This window comes from Pristiophorus japonicus, chromosome 10 (genome assembly GCF_044704955.1).
Source record: "Pristiophorus japonicus isolate sPriJap1 chromosome 10, sPriJap1.hap1, whole genome shotgun sequence".
NCBI classification, from domain to species: domain Eukaryota; kingdom Metazoa; phylum Chordata; class Chondrichthyes; family Pristiophoridae; genus Pristiophorus; species Pristiophorus japonicus.
This window is the reverse complement of record NC_091986.1, coordinates 23,811,330-23,830,461: the sequence shown is the minus strand read 5'-3', so window position 1 is coordinate 23,830,461 and position 19,132 is coordinate 23,811,330.

Sequence of the window (19,132 nt, the reverse complement as noted above, 5' to 3'; positions counted from 1 at the left end):
CAAAACCTGGGTGTCATGGTACATCAGTCATTGAAAGTTGGCATGCAGGTACAGCAGGCGGTGAAGAAGGCAAATGGCATGTTGGCCTTCATAGCTAGGGGATTTGAGTATAGGAGCAGGGAGGTCTTACTGCAGTTGTACAGGGCCTTTGTGAGGTCTCACCTGGAATATTGTGTTCAGTTTTGGTCTCCTAATCTGAGGAAGGATGTTCTTGCTAGTGAGGGAGTGCAGCGAAGGTTCACCAGACTGATTCCCGGGATGGCAGGACTGACATATCAGGAGAGACTGGATCGACTGGGCCTTTATTCACTGGAGTTTAGAAGAATGAGATGGGATCTCATAGAAACATATAAAATTCTGACAGGATTGGACAGGTTAAAGGCAGGAAGAATGTTCCCGATACTGGGGAAGTCCAGGACCAGGGGTCACAGTCTAAGGATAAGTGGTAAGCTATTTAGGACTGAGATGAGGAGAAACTTCTTCATTCAGAGAGTTGTTAACCTGTGGAATTCTCTACCGCAGAAAGTTGTTGATGCCAGTTCGTTAGATATATTCAAGGGGGAGTTAGATATGGCCCTTACGGCTAAAGGGATCAAGGATTATGGAGAGAAAGCAGGAAAGGAGTACTGAGGTGAATGATTAGCCATGATCATATTGAATGGTGGTGCAGGCTTGAAGGGCTAAATGGTCTACTCCTGCACCTATTTTCTATGTTTCTATATTTCTGTGTTTCTATGAGAAGAGAGAGGTAGAGAGGCGAAGAGGTTTCGGGTGGGATTTCCAGAGTATAGGGCCAAGGCAGCTGAAAGCAGGGCTGCCAATGGTGGAGTGATGGAAATCATGGATTTGCAAGAATTAATATGGTAAGGGAATCAGGAGTCCAGTTTTAAATTATAAATAAATTTAGAATGAACCACATCTTTACTGTTTCTGAAGTAGATAGAATCGAAAACTCTATTTTTAATGTTCTTCAACATCTAATATCATTGGGTCGTATGTGATGAATGTACTAAATTATAACTAAATTGGCCTGCCTTGCACCCATTTTTCTGGCGATATTTCACCTTTTTTAGACGGAAAAAGGTGTTCACCTAATTTTGTGCGCCGGCGATTTTGATCTACCGCTGAAAAGCGGACCGCCATCGTGCAAGATGAAAAAAAGCAATATCTTTTTCAGCGATTCGCTGGGCAAGTGCCTTGTGAATGTTTTGTGATCTTTTATGTTTTGTCTTTTTGCAATTTTTTTTGTGTTTTCCCCCCTCCGACGGCCTGTCTCTTTAGTGATAATCGGCCTTGGACTAAAATTGGCAATCACCGCGGTTTTCACCGCGAATCCTCATGCAACCCTGATTTTTACCATCGGGCACATTTTTTTTTACCATTTTTAGGCCTTTAAAAAAAGCGGTATTTTAACAGTATTTTTGGCGAAAAATGCCAAAAAAATACTGCTATCGCCAAAAGACCAATTTCTAGCCCATAATGTGCAACACTCTGTAGGAAATCCGTTTGGTATTTTGCTAAACACCTCAACCCAAATAAAAGGCAAATAATGGAATCTAAAGTATTTCGGATACCATGCAATAATGAAAAAGACAAATATTTTAAAATATTTTACCACCTGTTGAAAGAATAGATACATACATATATATATAATTTATATCATTATATTAATAATGTTGATCCTTCGTGGAGGAAATGGGACTGAACCATGCAGAGTGCTAACAGCGAGTCATCCAATTTAAATAAATAGTGGTCACCACATAGAAAGGGCAAGAAAGATTTTGTACAATGAATCTCTTGCATTGATAATACTGGGCTTTTACCTTATCTTCTATAACGGCAACAATAAGGCATGAGACACCCATTCTCGTGGCGCTAAACACTCAAATTTCTCCCCCTTCATTTAAATGCGTCACAAAATTACTGACATTTCGTCCTTTCCTCATAGAACAAATTCACATCTGTACAAGAGTTTTATCCTCTTTGCAATTCTGCTAGAATGTTATATGTTCGGGTTAGTAGTCCTGTTTTCATGCTAATTTCCATAAACCAAATTTAGTATTGGAGCAAGTTTCAGAATGGAAGAAAAGTCCTTAAACACCTCGAAAGACCAGGGCAGCACGTGCCTCCAACTCACACACCATCCGGACTTCAACATATATCGTCATTCCTTCATCGTCGCTGGGATAAAATCTTGGAACTCCCTAGCTAACAACACTGTGGGAGAACCTTCACCACACAGACTGCCGCAGTTCAAGAAGACAGCTCACCACCACCTTCTCAAGGGCAATTAGGGATGGGCAATGCTAACCATGCCCATATCCAAAGAATGAATATTTAAAAAAAATGTCTGATAAATAAATATTTGTTTAGTATAAATATAAAAGGATGTTTTGACTAAAACTGGAACTCCATTATTTGAGGGCAATCTGAGGCAATCTGGGGTTATTAACCTCACAGTCTATTCTGTTCAACCAGATGGGTTTCAAATACAGACTGAGAAACAAATTATGAAAAATTCCCATGTTTATTGTTTTGACTTTAAGCCTAATGGAAAACAGTTAAGCTAACATAAGAAAAATGACACAGTTCTGCTGCAGATTTACTTCACTGATTTGTCAGAATGCTTTAGTTTACATAACATTATTGACATGTTCATACACATAATAACCCATTAAGGCCTTCAGCATTTGGAAAGGTGTTCTACTTTAAGCAAAATAATTCAGAAAAGCTTTACTTTTATAAATTGAAGCAATTAACTTTAAATTGTAACTTGTTTTGTTTGTTATTTTGGTAAAGAGTCTTAATGGGGGAGGTGATTGGAGCAGTTACTAAGTATGGAATGAAGGGAACTGAAGTAACATCAGGAGGAACAGACATGGCCTTAGCAATCATGCCAATATACTGTAGTATTAACTTAACTCCCTCACACTGTTGGACTCAATATATTATCCAAGCCAATTCGACAGATAAAGTTATCGGGCTGGAAATTCATCAAAAACCGCAACCACCATTTTTTCGTTGGTCTTTCGGCGGAATTTGCGTATTGAGTTTTTTTTACCACTGTAGGGGGTGGTGTGTGGGGTCAGGTTCACTTCTGATCTTCTGAGTAGTTCGTATCACTCCCACTCCCTGGGTTCTAGACTTTGGATTTATTTGGGGATGTGACAAAGTGCAGCAGACAACTGGTTTTGGTGCAAGAAACTTCGATTTTATTCAGGAAAGAAAGGTACAATGTCAAAACTTACAATCTCTAGAATAAGGAACACTTTATCACACATACAAAAGTGGTTACAGAAAATAATACACCTCCCATCTCCCAATGCCTAAATCTGACTAGGTTAAACTCTAGGGCAACAGGGATAATGCTCACCAATCCTCTTGACAGTTAGCGGTGGTTCGCGGTTTCGGGGTTTGCTGGACTCTGTAGGTTCTGCTTGCCGTACCCCGAAGGTCGTGGAAGACTTCTTGCTGCGTAGCCTTCAGTTGGGTTGAGTCTGCTGATGCGGTAAGGCGCGGTTTGGATTTATGGGGTGAGAACCCACTTTCTTCTTGTAGGAGTAGGACTTTGAGTTACGTTGGATAATGTTACACCCGTTGTAAGCCAGGAATAGATTGTAGAGTGAAAAGCTTTCGAATCTTCGGTTTCTTCTTGAGTAGTTTTTTTCTTAGGATTTGTCGATCGCAGTGGTCCGATGTTACCACGTTGGCTGTGGTCAGTTTGTTGCCGCGATGAGTTGGTGATGTCCGAAGTCACTGGGAATTGCTTTTCTCTGCCTTTTTTATGATGTTCTTCCTTCTTCTTCAGTAGCAGAGCCGTGTAACCCAGGAGTGTCATCGAGGCTGAAGATGTTGAGGCTCAGAAGGCTGCAGAAGGCTGTTTAGAAGGCTCATTAACCCATAAAACAAGGCCTCAGTTATACTTTGGGAGCCTTTCTAATCTGCCCGCCAAATCAAACCCGATTCTTTGTCTTAGTTTTGGCGGGCTTGGTAATTCTTTGTTGAATTTTGGCGGGCTCGTTAACGATAACTTGTTTAGGATGTGTTGATCTGTTGGATTCGAGTTGCGATTATAAAAATTAGTTTTGGTGTTTACATTGTCTGCCTAGGCCTGGGTTTTCCATGCAGGCCGGATAGGTGATTAACATTATGCATGTGCTGGATGGGTTTCATGCTTGGAGCTATGGCTGGCTATCTCTGGGTCAATTGCTGCTATGTTAATGTCTTCTAGGGAGCAGAGTTTTGGAGTTTACACAATTCCCCAGACAATTTGTTTAGCTCCAATATCCCAGACAGCTCCAATACCCAAAGACTGGCTTTTCAGAGGTCAGTGGTCCCCTGGTTTGCAGCCCTTTTCCCTTGCAGACCCATGCACCTTTTAAAATCCCAAAGTTCATTTTAAGCGATCCTTCCTTGGGGTTTCTTCACACAGAGGGGGACTCTTTGAAGTTTGAGAAAACTTCGAGTTTTACACCGCCGAAATACCGCTATGACTGAATACCATTAGTTTGGTCAAAAGTTGACCGGTGGTAGTGGTATCGGCAGTGGTTTTTCAGTCTTGCACAACTCGGGTTTTTGGCGCCGAAAAGAAACGGACCTTCTGTGCATGCACAATTTTTTTCCCCACCCGCGATTCTGGTCAGGGTTCGCCCGCGCATGCGCAGTGCACCCAGCAGTCATCAATTTCAGAGAGAGAGAGAGAGAGAATAGGAGATAATCGGAGAGGAGAGAGAGATATTCAATGGTAGCTAATAGGAGAGAGAGATAATAGAACAGAAGTCGCGAGGCAGAAGGCATGAAAATTCAGCCTGGACGTCCAAGAGGCACGGTTGGCAGCAGTGAAGGCCAGATGGGGACACTTGTTTCGGAGTGGACGAGCAAAACCTGTCCCTGCTGTAGGCAGAAGAATATGGACTGCTGTTGCTGAGGAGGTGTCCTCAGCAGATGACATTCACCAGGACCCCCAGCAGTGCAGGGTGAAATGACCATTGCGTGTCCGCGAGAGTAAGTAATATTTTATATATGCACGCCTTGATTATTACAATGTAAATCTGACACATGTTGCTGTAGGTAGTGTTGCACTTTATTTGCCATGAATGCTCTTTATACATTATTAAAATGTTTTTCTGAGATATTAAAAGATGTTTCTGCACTTTGATGTCTTCCTCATGGACCACGAGCAGCTTAATGGGGCATTAAACAAAGGACTATATTAAATGCACACAGTATGTTATAAGTGTTTTGATGGCTATCTGTGTGTGCCACAAGAGCAGAAGGGCAATTCGGTTAAGCATTGCTCTTGTCATTTTTGCAATAGAAACTGGCTCACAATTTAAGTGAGCGGATGGGGGTGGACCCCCCAAGATCCAGCCCTTAACAAAGTTGGAGGAATGTGTGGCAGCCCTGGTGGCTGCCCACAACAGATTGACTACCCGTGCGCGTGCTGATCCTATCACGTCAACTGAGGGTAAGTCCTGCAAAATCCCTGGGCTGTGTTGGGGTCATATAATGTAATGTCATGTAGTGTCTGTAGACTCGTGTTCGGGTAATTTCATGTCGTGTCTCTTGATGACAGTAGTGGTGGTCCTTCAAATAGGCCTGTGCTATGTGACCGTATTCATGTCTCTCTGCCCCCTCCCCTGCTGCTAATCACTCGTATGTTGTTTCCTATTTCCAGATGAGGAGTCGTATCTGCCGCATCCCACCATGGAAGCCTCCACCTCCAGGTCATACCTTCGTGCTTGGGTCAACGAAGAGGTTGAGGATGAAGAGGAAGAGGCAGATGAGGGGTGTCTAGAGGACCCTATGGAGGAAACAGCTATTGTGGAGAGGGAGGGGGGTGATTGTTAGTGTTAGTGGGGGTGGAGGGGAAGGTGGAGGAGGAGTTGGGGGTGGAGGGGGAGGTGGGAATGGAGGGGTTGGATGAGTCAGCACCTATTTTAGCTGCGGCCACAACTCCCTCGGTGGGGATTTACATTTCATGGGATCCCCGCCTCCGGGGCAGCGGGTCCAAGGGGCGCGCAGCAACGCACCCCCAGGGTAGAATCTCGTGTGCCGTCTCTGCGGAGGTTGAGTCGGCAAAGCCCGGTCTGCTGAGAGACAGGCAGACGCAAACCTGGACATGGTGGGACTGTTAAGGGAGAGGGTCAAACTTGGTCGAGAGCTCCTCCAGGCCCTGGGTGGCATTTCCGGCAACATCGCCGCACAATCTGCCAGACAAGCTGTGGACATGTCGCAGATTGCTGCTGCGGTCCGGGAGAACACCGAGGCTGTCAATGCCGCACGGCAATTGATGGTATCGACTTTTAGCACTGCAGCCCCCAGTGTCATACCACCCAGACCGACAGCACCTGTGAGTGGGGAGGCCAAACAGCAGCCGGCCGACCCAGAAGCTGGGCCTTCCACACCCTGAGCTTCTCCAGGGCATCGACACATGGCGTCGCCATCGTCTATCCTCCGACAAAAGCAGCACTCTGGACGCCTTGCTGCACAACTTCCTGGTCCCAACGCGGGTAGGGGTAGGGTTAGGGGGAGCGGGAGAAAGAAAAGGGGGGGTTAAAGTCAAGGGGAGGCGAGGCAGTGGGAGAGGTGGCCACAGTTAAAATAGGTACAGGGGTTGTGGTGGTGGTTGTTGTTGCTGTTGTTGCTGTTGCTGTGTTGCTATGTCATATATCGTTATTGTTCTTGTTATTTTTCTTTCACAGAAAATGTACAAATTTACAAATTATTTGAAGAGAAAAAATTATTTATTTATTTTCAAAGTTTTCAAAGGTTTCAATCTTTCAAAAATGTAACATTTTTTACAAATTGTTTTGTTCAACTGAACCATTCTTGTACAGTGCCACACTTTTAGAATAAATGGGGTAATTGTCAATGTGATAGGATAGAATGGGCAGGCAAAGGTGAAACGTAACTCTTACTGTTCAAGCAAAGCGTTGATTTATGAGCTGCTGACGTAAGACTTTTGCACTGGCAAAAGCTCCACGAGGCTTCCACTGTGGTTGTCGGGGTGATGACATGGGTTCATTGCCAGCTCCTCGTCCTCCTCTTCCTCCTCATCCTCCTCCTCCTCCTCCACCCCCTCTCCTCAGGTGATCCTGCAGACCCCAGTGGCAATTCCTGCCCCCTCATGATGGCTACCAGTGTAGCATGCAGCACACCACAATGAACTCAGTGACCTCCTGAGGGTGGTATTGCTGGCTACCTCCAGTGTGGTCCAGGCATCAAAAGTGCTGCTTGAGCTCTCCAATTGTCATTTTGACGATATTGCGTGTGGCAATGCTCGGTTTCTGTCTGAGGGCTCCGGATGGGGGCTATGAGCCAGGTGGTGTCGAAATCTCGACCTCCGAAAAGAATGACTCTGACACTTTCAGCTCCGGCAGAAGTTTCTTTAATTTACTTGCTAGCAAGGGGCAGGTTACACTCAGTCAAGGGCTAAGTTAACACCTCTGAAATGGTACAGTTTCACAAGATATTTATACAGTAAAACCCAAGTTATGGCCTCTCCCTGTGTATTGGCTCTGTCTCGTAGTCAGTGAATACAGATAAAGAGTTAATTATTACATCCTTGTCCTGACATGGTTTCCAGATATTTCCTTTTGTCAGGGTTATTAGTTGGCCAGCCGGCCATTACTCCATGAGAGTGAGGTAATGAGCTATTACCTGTCTTGCATTGTGTCAGGATTGTTCAATTTCCTAGTCAGTTTATCTGTTTGCATCAAATGGATGAGGTCGCTACAAGAGATAATGGCTGGTGGTTTGAGTCTAGAAGAAAAGGGTGGGGTGACATGGAACTCCTGTCGTGTAGACAATAAGGAGAGCACCATGGGGGGGTACTTGTCTCAGCATGACTTGTCTCCTAGCTGTCTGATGGCCATCAGCCATCTCAAACCAGGTTTAGCTGTTTATGCAAGCTGACTGCTAAAATGCAGTAAGTTCTGGAAGGGCCAGGACCCCATTTTGTTATATATATATTGCAAAGGGCACACAAATACTGTATGGTATCAGCTTAGATAAAAATACATTTCCACATTGGCGAGGCCGTAACCTTTGTCCCCCAGCATCCAGCTCTGGCCTTGTGGCTGACACTCAAACAGTTCAGAGGCAGTGGTCTCACACAAGATGAAAGCATCACGAATGCTCCCTGGAAACTGGGCATTGACTGCCATGATGCGCTGCGTATGGTCGCAGACAATCTGTACGTTCAGTGGAATGGAATCTCTTTTGGTTTCGGTAAATCTCTGGATTATGTAAAGCTGCTTGCAGGGCGACGTGCATACTGTCAATGGCATCCTGAACCTTGGGGAAGCCAGCAATTCATGCTAAATCCACAGCCCTCTCATTCTGTGCCTGCCTGGTCATTGGGAAGTTTATAAAGTCCATCCTGAATGTGTTCAGTGCAGCAGTCATCTGGCGAATGCAGCGATGTGTAGCGTGGTGCGAGATGCAACATATGTCCCCAGCTGATGCCTGAAAGGAGCCGGAGGCATTGAAGGCAAGTGCCACAGTCACCTTCACCTCGACGGGCAGTGCAGTCCTGTTGGTGCTGGTGAGCTGCAGGTCTGCCTGTATGAGCTGGGGTATCTCTGTGACCACCTCTTTTCGAAAGTGCACCTTTCTAACGCACTGTGCCTCAGACAGGTGCAGGTATGAGCGCTTCTCCCTGAAAACCCGTTGGGGGGGGTAAGGCCCCCGCCCCATAAATCTGCGAGCTCTTTGATTACACATAATGTTGTTGAATAAGCCTTCTTCTAGCTCTATTCTGCATAGAATAAATAGCCAGCATAATTAGCAGAGATATTATAGGCCCCATTCTTTTAAATGTCCTCAAATGTCCTCAAATAGTCTCAAATAGCCTTAAAATCGAAATCTGAACACATAAAGCTCTCATAAAGCTCACTGTGTAAAACTCAGCCTTCTCTCAAAATCCTTTCATGCAATGAATTTCGGCTCCAATTTTCAAAATAGTTACCGCTAGGTCCGAGCAGGTAAGATTATAATTTTCATGGCAGTATTTTAGGCCGGTGGTAAGAATGGTAGTATTGATGAATTTACCGCCGGCGGTAATTTTTGGCGTTATTTCGGCATTGAACACTGATTGATGTCATAAATACGGTGAAAAAATAGGGCCGGTGGTATTTTTAACGCTGATGGATAATCACTGATGAATTTATCGCTGGCGGTATTTCGGCAGTAAATTATTAGATCGCTGGTATTTCACTGGTAAATAATCTTTTTGGCGGTAAAACGCTGGTAAATGGGTGAAAAACTGATGAATTTCCAGCCCGGTAGATCAACTGTCACTGATTGAATATAATGCCTCAATCATTTCTTTTTTTATATATTTAATGAACACATTCAGTTTTTATGATTAATTCTTATTTCCCAAAGAAAAAGCTGATTTTAGGTGATATTTGAGTTGAATAGACCTCTAGGTTATTTTTTGCCAGTAGTCGTGAAAGGCACTATATAAATGTAAGTTTCTATTTTGTCCCTGATGATTTTCCATCAATAACAAGGAGTGGAGGAGGGGTTCGTGATTACAAGCAGCAAGTCTTGGCATACTTTGAGAGTGGCCAATCTTGTCAATTCCTTGTAGTTGTAAGCACAAATGAATGCTGGAAATTGTAGCCTGTTATTTTAATGTGCATTCAGTGGACAATGACAACTCAGGCTTCTCCGAGAGGCACAGACCTGCAGTGGAAAATATCATTAGGCACATTGTGAACATAGAAAATGTTAATGTATTGGTAAGTTTAATCATTGCTGTAGGCTTTTCTGCCAGGAATTTTTTCTGCAGTTTTCTGATCAGTCGTAGGAACTTCAGTGGAAAATCAGTGGAACCCCAGATAGGTGACTAAAAGGGGTTTCTGCTGATCTACCATTGAAGTTAAGGCATGTGATTGGGAGAATGTCTGAGGACATTCCTGGTGCATGTTACCAACGTTATTTCCTGTACTATGTTTACTGAGAAACCAAGATGGGTTTTCAAAAACTTTGGACAATTTCATTTATTTGTGTGTTCTTTTTGTTTTTTACTGGTGGCTTCTGCTAATTTCTTATTGGTTGATGGTTTTAATATGTCCTCCTAACTTTTCCAATGGAAGTTTATATACCTACATTGCCTGCTTTTGATTGATACATCCGTGTCTGACTTGTTCCAGTTTTATGAATGTGAAATTTGAGCGAGATCCAAGTGTGAGACACACTTTGTACATCAATGTGACACCTGAGATGTGACAGACATGGGCATCCACTAGAGGCAAGGGACAAACGGATGGACAGAGCTCCTGCTTTTTCTCGCATTTTGTAAAAGGTTGAGTGACGAATTTTCATGTCATTGATTTGTTCTTTTTACTTCAATCTGTATTTCACTGGGTAGCCAAATGTGCTGCCTGCTGATTTTTGATTTTTATCAAAAGAAACATACGGCTGATTAAAAACCATACATAATTAGCAATTGAAAAGCTTCTGAAGTGCAGCGCAAAGGTTTTCCAGCTCATGGTTCAAAGCCTTAACTGAAAAAAAGTCCAAATAAAGAAAAAACGCCTGTGAAAGTAATTTGTGGCAAAACACTTGATACATCATTGTTCCCCAGAGAAAGGTCAAGGAGCGGGGACACCCACACAGCTCAATTTCTCTGCCAATCATTACTGGGAACTTACAATTCCTGACGGTGGTGAATAAACAGAACGAGATATTCAGTTGTCACCTGGGAATAATCCCTGGCCAAAGACCGCCCGAAGTGGAGGAAGAGCATCCAGGAGGGCGCTGAGCACCTCGAGTCTCGTCGCCGAGAGCATGCAGAAAACAAGCGCAGGCAGCGGAAGGAGCGTGCGGCAAATCAGACTCCCCTACCCACCTTTCCTCCAATGACTGTCTGTCCCACCTGTGACAGAGACTGTAATTCCTGCATTGGACTTTTCAGTCACCTGAGAACTCACTTTGATTTCGAGGGACTGCCTATGATGATGTCTCCTTGAGCTCAGTGCCAGTGCCAAGGCATTTTTGAAATGGTGGATTCATAATAATTTACCACAGTGTTTTCTTTATCCTGTCCAATGACAGAGAATACACAGTCAAAAAGCTGATCTTATCTTCGCCACAGAAAATAATACAAAATATCTAACTGTATGTTATTATGATTACAGCCTTGAATCCGGTCATTGGGACATATTTAAAATAAGGGATGAAAACAAGTGCTTGCTCACTGACTGCACATCATTAACAGCCTTTTGGAATGGTTGTCATCCTGTATAAAATCCATTTGGTGAATAATTAAATTTTTTAATCCAAACACCAGGCTGGGGAATATGACTAGGCAGTAATGATAAATCCTGAACCTCCCATTCTGGACAAGAATGGAAACGTCACAACCCATAATGTTCACACCGTCTAGCAGGCTGCATGTGGTTAAATAGCGACCCTTATTATTGCACAGATTCTGCATCAGCAGTGTTGCTGAAAGTGATAGCATGTGCATATGTATTCAAACTCGCTCAAATACTTTCAGTCAATTCATCTTTCCTGGCATCTCTTTCCATATTGCCTTAACATCTTGGTTTCTGAGAACCGAGGCAAAAATAAATGGTTTTTCTGCACGAGGCTGATGTGACAAATTGGGTTCCCACAGTACTGCTGAACTCAATCCTACTTCAAATTCAATGATCAATGAATCCCACTGGATTAACCTTTGCGTGCAGTATTCGCTTTCGCAATTTTCATTTAAATTATGTTAATATTTTGCAGCTATTTTTTCTTTTATTTATTTGACCCTAAGCTCCCCCTCAATAAGGGATCAAAACAGGTGGTTCATTACCAGCCTTTTGAAATGGTTGTCATCCTATATAAAGTTTACTTACATCATTCAATCCTGAAGTTCTCTCCAAAAAATTCTCCACCACTCGAACTCTCTCTTCTCCTTTAAGATTCCTCAAAACCGACCTCTTTGGCCAAGCTTTTGGCCACCTGTCTGAATATCTCCTTATGTGGCTCAGTGTCAAGTTTTGCCTGTGAAGTGCCTTTGGGACTCTTTGCTACATTAAGCCGTTATATAAATGAAAATTGTTGTTGTTATTTCACTCACGTTAGTTAGCCGCGTACCATCCATCACATTCTGGACCAGTCGGTGTCCCTGAGTGTTGGTCCCTGGGCAATGCATATAAATATTAGTCATTGCTTTTCTATATCCATCCTGCATTTGTGCCTCCGTCTCATAGTGGGATCAGGAGTTCACTGTATGGGAATTCCTAGCAGCAACCTATGTCCTACCATTCATGGCATGGTGGTCTTGGGCACAGCTCCACCCATTCAGTTTACAGCTGTGAACATACACACAGTTTCTGTCCAAGAGCATTTAAAAACATGGCTTCCATACAATCGTACATTCTTTTCAAGTAATTCAGGGTGGTTTTAGCTAACTAATACGAGCAGGTAAATAGTTATTGTTGAAACGTATTGCATTTTCATCAACTCAATTAAAATTAGAACTCAGATATAAAAGCAAAATAAGCCTAAATGTTGAGATGAAAGGGAAATTGTTTGTCGACATTTCCGGGCAGGAACAGAGCACTTGAGGGCCAAAGATTTATCTTACTATTTACCGGTGAGTTAATACCAATGTCCAGCCCGCTGTAATATTGGTGCGGGTCAGGACGCTCTCAACCTGAGCAGGCAGGTCGCATCTAGAATATGCAAATCCAGGTCCTACACTGTATGTAGGATCCTGATGACATTTTCTAGTACCAATAGGCAGAGCATGCACTGCACACGTTCCAGCCAATGGTACGAGAGGTACAGTGGTCCAACCAGCAGTTTTTAAAGGAACCATTGCAGGCCACTCTGAAACTGATATAAGAATGCTGTGGCACTGATGTTTGTTGGCCCCACAGAAATCGTCCCACCCACTGCTGGTCACTCCCTGCCATCTCCAGGAATTCCGTCCTCCCCTTTAAGGGCCTACTTCAGACAAATAGCAGCCCTGTGATTGTCACATACATCCAATTAATATTATAGTGTACCTAACTTCAGGCCCTACTGGAATAATTGGGCAATGAGCCCCTTCTTACCGACAATGGCTGGACACCATCTTCCTCCTGCTCTTTAATGCCTTGCAGGTGCTTATCGTCCGAGGTAATTGCAACATTCGGAACACAGCTATCAATTTTCCAGACTTTTATTGGACATCTACTTTCCTCAGTCAGCTACGCAGTAAACAAATAGTGTGGACAACTCCGCATAACATGGTGACCAAGGTCAAATGGGAACAATACATTTTGAAGTATTGCCCTTTAAGGGACTACAAGCAGGCTCCTTGTTGTTTGAAAGTTGAAGGCGATAACAGAGGATGCTTTGAGGAGAGGCCAGGGGAAGGATTATGCAGACATGCTCAAGACCTTTCCCACGTCCTTCTTGGTTTGAGTTTGCAGTGCATAGTAATGCCCAGACCATGACACCAGATGCTCCCTCTAATTGATTTTAATTTGAGCTTTGGAGGCGTCCCTGAATGCTGCGGTCTCCTGTAACCCTTTCCTTTCGCTATAGTACTTTTAAAGGGCAGAAAGCCAGCAAGCAGTGTGTGGCTTCACTGCAGGGCAATAGCATGTTAGTCGGGGGTGTTTCCAGGTCAGGAGACAGGTCATAGATGTCTGGACATAATCCATTGATCCTTATGACGGAAATCTTCTTACTTCCCGATGGTCTCCCACCTGCCATCTAGCAGTTGCTGAGGAAAAGGGAAAATGCTGGGAGCATAGATGTGATGCCAATGACCCTGAATCCCAGTCTTACTGATTCATAAATTCAAGAGCGGTGGAGTTATGGAGCCAGTACATAGCCCTCGGCAGTTAAGACGATAAATATTTTTCTTACAGAGGCCATGAACACCCATTGCAACATTCCCTGCTGTGTGTGTGTGGTCTTACAGCCATGCCTCTAGTCCTCCCGTCATTATCAGCTCCACATGTTGATTGCCGAAGGTCTGATAAAGTCGCATCAAATTCTTCTCCCTTTACGAGGCCATATGTGTCCATCGGCCCAGAATTTCCTTGGATGACATAACCGGCAAATTAAGCAAAATATTTACTCTGGTTTCCATGCTAATCTCGCCAACCAGTATTTACACTGAAGTTTCCTGCCAATCTCATTAGCTTATGCTGGACCTTAAAAAACTGGCATAAACCAGCAGAAATCAGCGTAATTAATCTGGGCCCAAGCTTGGAACCTGCAATATTCCTTCTTTAAATACCTCTTTATGTATGAAAATTAAAGCTTGAACATAAGAACATAGGGCTAGAATTCCCATCGGGATCGCTCCCGCCCGATTTTTAATGGTATTCCGGTGATTGCATCTTTTGAACCGCTGGAATATCGCTGCTGCGCACTCCTGCGATTTTTGAAGAACGATTCTCGGCGGTGGCAGTGTGTAGCGGTAGTGCGCCGGAGCAAGCGGTGGCAAAGTGCCTGAAAGTCAGCGATGTGCTTGCCTTACTAAAGGCAAGCAATCCCCCCAGAAACGCGCGTTTTTTTGTTCTCTGCGCATGCACAGGCATTCTCCCGCGATTTTGGGGTCAAAGGTGAACCTGAGCATGCTCAGAGAACACTGAGGGCTAGAACCTCCCATTTTTGCATGCTTAACGTCCACTTAACGCCCATTTTACCGCTGAAATGACGGCACTATATTGCCCATTTTGGCAAAAATGGAAACTGATGGACATTTTTAGGAAATTTATCGCCGAGCGTTACTTTCCCCATGTGCTTAACGCCGGGGAAAAATATTACCGCCTGCCCCCTTTTTTTGGGCGGAATCATCAGAATGGGCGAAATCAACGCCCATAATATCGCCCGGCGTTACTTTCCATATGGAATTAATGCAGAAATTCAATAATACCACCCGTCCACATGTATTTATCGTAATTAGCACATTTGGTGAAACTAACGCCCAGGAGATCACCCACCGTTACTTTCTCCACTTCGCACACATATCACCCACAATGTCGCTCGCCAAACAACGGCCACAAAAAGTGAAACTGTTCTGAACGAATGTCAGTGGTGTGGCTGGCATTTGTTAAATCACACTCTTACGTGAGGAGCTGATATCTGAACGATTTGACTGAAAGAGCACTGATGTGAGTGACAATGCTGACACACTGCTGTGTGTGTGCAGCTCAGACACCAATGGTGTCCATCACCTCAGTGTCAGTCAAAGTTTACTGATGTTATGTTGATGATGTTAAGTTGTATTTAAATCTTTCATGTTAAGGAATCACCAGTGTGTAAAGGTCCAGCTATCTGAGACAATGCGCAACAAGGTTATGTTCAATAACAAAAATTTAATACCAACATTGGTCTGAAATCATAAGTATCACAGCCAATAACACCCAACCCTCGCCCACATCCTACTTTTTCCACCATTGACATAAATCACATGTTTAACATGTCCAGCATCACAGAATACAAAGGCAAAGCAGGAGCGTGGTCCCCAGCCCCCATACATTGCAACAAATTGCATACACCCAGATGGAGATATAACACAGCCATCACCTGCACACATGCACCTCATTTTCCTTCCCCCCTCCCCTTCTTCTCCCCACCTCTAGCCCTTCCCCTCCCCGCTCCATGGCACCTGGCCGAGGAGCTCCTCAGGCGGTGCCTCGTTGGGGGGGATGAAGGCAGATGCGGTCGTTGCACAGGTACAGGAGCAGGATGCCAAGGAGGCAACATTCTCTGATGCGGAAGGATCTTGGTCCGTGCTCTCATCTGTTGTTCGCAGTGGTGGTGCGGAACCTAAGGGTGGATAGCCACGCTCAGGGACCACTGGGAGGCCGTTGGCAGTAGTGCTTTTGGCTATCGCATCCAGGGCCTCTGCCATGCGTGAAATGTACTCGGTCATGGTGGCCAGCTGTTGAGATATGCCCCCCAATGCTTCGATGAGCTGGTCACCAATGTCTGCAGTCCACCTGGACATCTGTACCATCTCTCCGCTGTCATGTGCTGCTCGTGGAACAGACCTGCCGCGTCCACGAGGCTTCAGCGGGGTCGGCGCCATCCTAGGGACAAATGGGGTGCCCTGTGGCGAGGTGCTTGGAGCCGGTACCTCCAGAGTGGAGGCGGGAATGACCGGACGACCATTAGATGGCCTTGGGGTGGAATGGCTTCTGGAGTGTGGCGATGCAGGTTCTTCGAAGTCCGCGCTCTCATCCATGGAGAACAGACCCAGCGGATTGACGGACGAGAATTGGAACTCCTTAGCACCAGATGTAGTAGGGTCATCCGCCGACTCCTGTCCCGTGCCCTCACCTTCTGGCCTCTGTGGTCTTGCCTGAGGCCGCGCTGTTGGCTGAGCTGCAAAACACAAATGAGGTTTTTAGAGGAGAAGCGGGTGCTAGGATGACAAGGTGAGTCCAGCGCTACACACAGCATATGCACGACAAAAGCACCACTGCTATCAAAATCATCACAGGCATCACATTTCATGACCATCAACATATTGTGCATTGCAATGATTTTCATTAGGCCAGCTTTGTTTCTATGACAATTTAAAAAATCATCTATCGTATATGATTGTTTGGATATGATTGGGTGTGGCATCTATAGACTTTACATAATGCAATGGTGTAAGCTTTATTCACGTGGCATCACTTCAGGGTCTGCAGATGCATCCGTGGCTGTCCGGGGGTGCTTCCCCACGAGTGCGAGCACTCGCTCCTCCATGTCAGTGATGTTGCTGGGGACTGGTGAGGCTCCATCCGTTCGCCTCTGCACGGACCTCATCGTCGATAGCTTCTTCTGTAAAAGGTGACAGGACGACATGGCATGAGATCATTGCGTGATATCATTGCTAGGTACTGTCACAGAGACTGATACAACACATAACCGACAGATGTAATCTTGAATATTATGATAATTATCATTCTTTACCTAAAGACGTACACCGTGACCGCATGCTTTGAGTAAAACATTCCCGGTAAAAGTGCAAGACCTCACATCTGCTGATAGTCACTCATGACTGTTACAAATCAAATTATATAAATACATAAGTACATGTAAATCAATGTAATACTTACTCTTGCGGATCCCACAAGGTCGTTCCATCGTTTGCGGCATTGGTTGCCCTCATGCACCTCGTTGGTCACCGATGAGACCACCTCTGCTACCTCGGTCCATATCTTCTGGTATGCCTTTGGGGTGGGCATCCCATGCCTTCCCTGTGTCAAATCACCCCAGCGTAACTCGACCTCATGCAGGAGGGAGGCATTTGCCTCGTCCGAGAACCTCCTGGCTCTTTTGCCCCCTCCAATGTGCTTCTCTCCCAGCTCACTGCTCTCTCCAGCATCAGTCTCCACAGCGTGCTGTGATGCCTCTTCCTCTCTCTCCATTATAGGCTAAATTCGGTCAAATATGTGGCTGGTAACAGCTACCTTTTGATCGCCTACTTGCTGTGAAGCTCTAAAGTCTCCTTCCTTCCTCCCAAAGCAGCCACACCACACCCAGCCAGGCCTTCAGTCCTTCTGAGCTCCCTCTCTCTCTAATTCCTCTTCTGCGCATGTCATGGTGACCCTTGACCTACAGAATTGCGAAAATTGAGCGTTGCCATGCCGTTGCTAAGGACGGCCACACTTTACGGCAGAAGGTAAAAATATTTTACGTTACCGCACATTTTATATCGCTCATTTTCAAAAGTGGAGACTAGGTGGTTTGAGAATGGGCGAGAAGCTGACGATCTGAAAACCCTTTTTTAACCGCCCACGCCGGAAATATCGCCTATTTTCCACAAAAGTGGAGGTTCTAGCCCAGAGAGTGTTGGACATTTTGAGAGTGCTGAGGTGGAGTTCGATTGTGAGAGAGAAGAGTTATATAGATCTGTTTATAAAATGATTTTGGTAAATTATTTTCAGTAATAATTGATAAGATAACATATAATAATAGTACAACATAAAAAAGCATAATAATAAATAATAAATCATTATTTAAGTATAAATAAGATGGAAAAACAAGCTACGGAAATGGAGAGAGAGGTAAGTGGGAGGAGGAGGACCATTTGTTTCTCTGAAGAAGCTTAAGGAATCGTTGGTCCACGAAGTGGAGGCCCACTGGGATCAACTAACACGGGGTGGGCGAGGAAAACCTGCACCAAATGTGTATCAAAGGTTATGGCGAGAGATAGCTGAGGCAGTGTCGTCCATCGCAGCCGTGATGCGGGGGCCGAACCAGTGCCGCAATCGGTGGAATGACATCGTTGGGTCTGCGAGCGTGAGTAATACCTTTTATCATGCACTGACTAATTACTCTTAAGTAGTGCCACGATTTATTATGTTGTAAAGCTTAGTGCCATTTTTTATTTCCCATCATCGATCTCATTGTGTTAGTCCTCTGTATTTTCATGTGTTCATCATGCAACACTTGCGTGCTAATAGAACTTAAATGGTGCACTCGTTGACAAAAGGACTGGGGACGGTTAATTGGGGATGTCTACCTATATATGCGTATATATGTATGTATGTGTGTGTTCCGTATTAGTAGCTGTGAAATTAGTTTACACATATTTTTGTCACCTTTGCAGAAAAAATTAGCCGGCAATAGGGCGGAGCTCCGCAAAATCGGCAGAGGTTTGCCGAAGACTCTTCAAACCTCGAGGAACGCGCTGCAGCCCTGACGGGAGTATATGATCGCACTGCCACGTGTGTTGGTGCCGATTCAGTTCTTGCGGAGGGCAAGTCTGCATAATCCCTGGGCTGTACTGCGGTCATGTAATTCAATGTTATGTCAATATAATGTAGAATGTAATGTAATGCTGGGAGCACAAAATGTTGTTGGTTCTGACATGAATTTTTGGTTGATCACACTCTGTCACTTGGAAAGCAACATACTGTTTGGGACTCAAGATTTGTTATGTCATGTAGGTTCTGTCCACTTTGCTTATGATAGTTTCATGTAATAATTCTTGGTAATATATGTTTGTTCTCCACATAAGCCTGCGCAAAGTGAATTGCTCTCATGTTGCCTCTGACTCCTACCCTCCCTCCCCTCCCCTCCTCTCCCCTGTCGCCAACCATTAATGTTATGTTTTTACAGTTGCACAGGTGGAGCCGCCTGCCCCTCCCAGAGAGGAGTCATTGGAGGGAATGAGGAATGA